The sequence below is a fragment of the Ascaphus truei genome, chromosome 7 (assembly GCF_040206685.1).
Source record: "Ascaphus truei isolate aAscTru1 chromosome 7, aAscTru1.hap1, whole genome shotgun sequence".
NCBI lineage: Eukaryota > Metazoa > Chordata > Amphibia > Anura > Ascaphidae > Ascaphus > Ascaphus truei.
In genome coordinates, this window is record NC_134489.1 from 35550564 (window position 1) to 35554866 (window position 4303).

The window sequence follows — 4303 nt, forward strand, 5'->3', positions numbered from 1 at the left end:
TTTCTTCTTCTGCAGCCATTCTTTTGTACAGTAGATCTGCGTGTATGTTTAGGATCATTGTCTTGCTGCATGACCCACTTTTGCTTCACTCACAGACGGATGGCCTGACATTCTCCTGTAGAATCTTCTAATACAATGCAGAATTCATGGTAAGTCAATGTTGGCATGCCTTCCAGGTCCTGAGGTAGCAAAGCAGGCCCAAACCATCATCCTCCCACCACCATGCTTGACTGTTGGGATGAAGTTCTTCTGTTTGAACGCAGTTTTTGGTTTTCGCCAAACATAACGTTTCTCATTGAGGCCAGAAAAATCTACCTTTGACTCATCTGTCCAGAGAACATTGTTCCAGAAGTCTTATGGATCATCTATGTGCTCTTTGGCGAACTTAAGACGGGCAGCAATGTTCTTTTTAGAGAGCAGTGGTTTCCTCCCGGCTATCCTTCCATGAACACCATTCTTGTTAAGTCTTTTTTTGATAGTTGCGTCATGTACACTCACATTAGCCAAGGCGAGAGTGGCCTGCAGATGTTACTCTGAGGTTCTTTCTGACTTCCTGGATGATTTGCCAGTTTGTTCTTGGAGAGATTTTGATAGGACGAGTGCTCGTGGGTAGAGGGACTATGGTCTTGAACTTTCTACATTCGTAGACCATCTGTCTGAAAGTGGATTGGTGGCCGCGAACCACCAGACCCTTGCCCGAATGGTCCCTGCCCCCGCTGCCTCCTTCCGGCAGGGCTGACAACGTACTGTGACGCGTCAGCCGGCCGATACTGCAAAAATCTAGTGATTTTCGGCGTTGACGCGCCACGTGGTACGCGAGACAGCCAATGGGGAGGAAAGGAGCTAGATGGGAGGCGCCTTGGGCGGGGAGCAGGGAAGGAGCTGCAGGTTATTAAAGTGTGTGTGTGTGTGTGTGTGTGTGTGTGTATGTATGTATGTATGTGTCTATGTGTGTGGGGGGGTGGACGGCACCACGATAAGAGCCCGCCCCCCTCCCTCCCACTCCCCGCCCCCCTCCCTCCCACTCCCCTCCCGTTTCCCTACAGATCGCATATCGCGGTCTGTGTCAGTGCCCCGCCTGTCGGCAGTGCGGGCGCGTTGACTGAGGGAGCGGGGCCTTAGCCTTAGAAATGGTTGTGTAACCCTTGACGACTGATGAGCCCCAATAACTGATTTTCTGAGGTTCTCAGAGATTTATTTTGATTGTGGCATGACATGTTAATGAAAAACCTGTATGGTGAAGACCAAACATACAAAGTTTCTGATCTTTACATAGGATGGGGCCTCCCAAACGCTCACCTGTAGATCTACCTAATTATTTAAACAAATCCCTCCCCCACAGGGGTACTGGATAGACATAGGCTTCTATGAAGCTAAACAAATACCACCAAAATAGCTTAAAAAACATACTTATTAGTAGTATTCAGCTACACCGGAAGATCCACAGAGAGGGGTCAAGTACTGACCATAGGAAACAGAGCGGGTAGCCGAGGCTGGTGCGCTGATGTAGCATCCGGGCTGCATCGGCACTCGGCAGATCTCTCCTCCACTCCTCCCTAGTTCAGCCGCCCCAGCCAATGGGTGAGCGCGTTGAGCAGCCTCTCGTGACCTCTACGCGTTGCGCAACAGCGTGCTTCGTCAGGGTTTCACTTACTTTTGCACATACCCTGACTTAATTACTCATTGTTTGTCCAATTCATGCATCATTTTGCTTCAAAAGACATGGAATTGATTAATATAAACCTTATAAGACTGGTTTTGATTCAAGATGGAAAAACTATGGCATTACCGTAATTATAATTTTCTCGCCACTGTACTTGTTGGTCACATAAAAGGTATCATACCACCCACTCTCCCTCCTTTGTTACTACAATTGAAAGTAATATACTGGCTGCAGTTGAAGGTGTATATGTGGTGCGTGTTCAGTGCTTGTATAAGTGATGACGAGTAGAAAAACGGAGTTGGGTTACATACGTTTGAAAATGAACCTGCTATCGGTAAGGCAGTTATCACATGCTTGAAAAGGGCGTTGAAATGTATTTGGAAGGAAAGATAACGCTTTGAGCACAACAGTCTATCAAAGTCCATTAATCCATTTACAGCTAAGGGAGTTGGAGATCACACTGGGTTTTAAAGGAGCAATTTATGTGCTTTTTTAAATTATATATTTTTTTTACATAGGATTGAAGCAGGGGGTCTCGGGGGCTGAACCCTCTTCATTTCAGCTCCTGCTTCCAAAGCTAATTGCCTCTGAAGAGGGTGCTGGTATCTCTCTCTGCTTTTTATAGCTCCAGCGTTCTGCGGGCCAATAGGAAGCTGCACCTGGTGACGTAACGGCTTCCTATTGGCCCGCAGGGCGTGGGAGCTTTAAAATTCCGCCGTTACGTGTTGCTTTGTATTGATACACTGTTTTACTGTGTCTCAGGCTTGATGGCAATTGACTTATTTCTTTCAGTCATCTGTCTTACGTTTGTTGCTGGCATTTATACTATATGTTGTGTATTTGATATATGCAGTATCATCGGTACCAGTGCTAATTATTAGGAAGGTCTAGTGTTCTATATATCTACACTGACTCACTGGTCACACTGCTTTTAGGCAGGGATAAGAATCCTCATACCTTTAAGTATTGGATATGTATTGTTTTCCCAGTAGCATGCTTAGCTACAAATGAACCCAGTGATAATCGCATTCAGTTGCAGTTGTATTTTAGTGATCTCTGTGCTGTGTATAACAAAGTCATTTGGCGAAGAATCAATCCACGTACCACCAACCTGATATTGTGTTGTACCTACAGGTGTAATATTAAGTTTTATCGATTTAAATGTTAGTATATAACAATAGTTCCATCACTGTTAGGAGCTACAAGTAACAATTTCAGGTTGGCTTGATCGGTATGCGACGCTAAATGCCGCACAGCATTTGTATGTTTTAAACTGCTAATGAAGCTTTATCACTGTTGGCAATCATGAGACTCTATGACCTACATTAATAGGTGACCCTAGGTGTTTATTTAGCCTATCTTTGCCCTTATAATACTGAGGCAACTTTCAATTTGCGCTACACACCTTGAGTTTAAACCTTACCTGCCCATCACCCTTTCCTTTTTAATTACATTGTGTGTTTATAAATATTATATTGTGTGTAGAATTTATTTTAGTTAGATACCTATTAAATGCGAAGTTTTAATAGCCCAGGAGTGCTATTGAGAAATGAGCTACTAGTTGGAGAGTTGAGGCACTAATATGCTCCCACCCTCTAATCTTTGTTAGTATACTAATATCAGCTCATCAATTGCACTCACGTCACACTAGGCGTGCATAGGCACATTCATTAATACAAACAATCAATTAAACCAGTGAGCTGTATATTCCATTATTTTGGTTTTATTCTAAAACAAACCTTGGGCAATCTCCAAAAAGACCCAGGTACATGCTGCAACAAATCACACATTTCTGCAGACAGAATAATGGCCCATCGGATTATCAGCAGGGGTCCCTGGCAGTCCCATTCAAATTGAATGGGACTGCCAGGAACCCCTGCTGTGTTAATCCGATGGGCCATTAGTCTCTGCAGAAATGTCACTGGAATGTACCCAGCATTTACCTGGCAAGGTTTAGAATACTCGTTGGCTCGTCTGTACTATGGAGGTAAGTACCTCCAGAAGCAGGGGGTCCCCGGAGCTGAAATGAATGGGGTTCAGCTTCAGAGACCCCTGCTTCAATCCTATTTTGAAGGGGGAAAAAATGTGCCCGCTCCGATTGCCTCTAAACTGCCAAGGATTAGTTATTGATTATCTTGTTTATTTTATCTGCATGATCGTCCTCTGACTTCCTGCTGTGAATGAAATATTTGAAAAGCTGATTTAAAGGTACAGTACCCCATAGGCAGCCAGTCGTATTCCTTAGGAACTTCACTTTAGTCCTAGGTTTGCCCTTTGAAAGAGGCAATCCAAGCTGGGGATTGTTTTAGCAAAAACATTTTTTACATTGTATTGAAGCAGGGGGTCACCGCAGCTGAACCCCATTCGTGTTTGCTCTGGTAACCCCCCGGTTCCAGAGATACTGGTATCCACTCGACTAGCTGGCTTCACATTATGGTGACGTTTCAACGCTCCCGGGCCAACAGGAGGCTGTGACATCATCCGGTTCGGCTTCTTATTGGCCCACGTGACCCGGGAGCTTTAAAGTTGCGGGAGATACCGGCGCCCCCTACGGAGGTCTATCTCGAGAAGCAGGGGGTCCCTGGAGCTGAAATTAATGGGGTTCACAGACCCCCTGCTTCAAATCTATGTTTTAAAAAA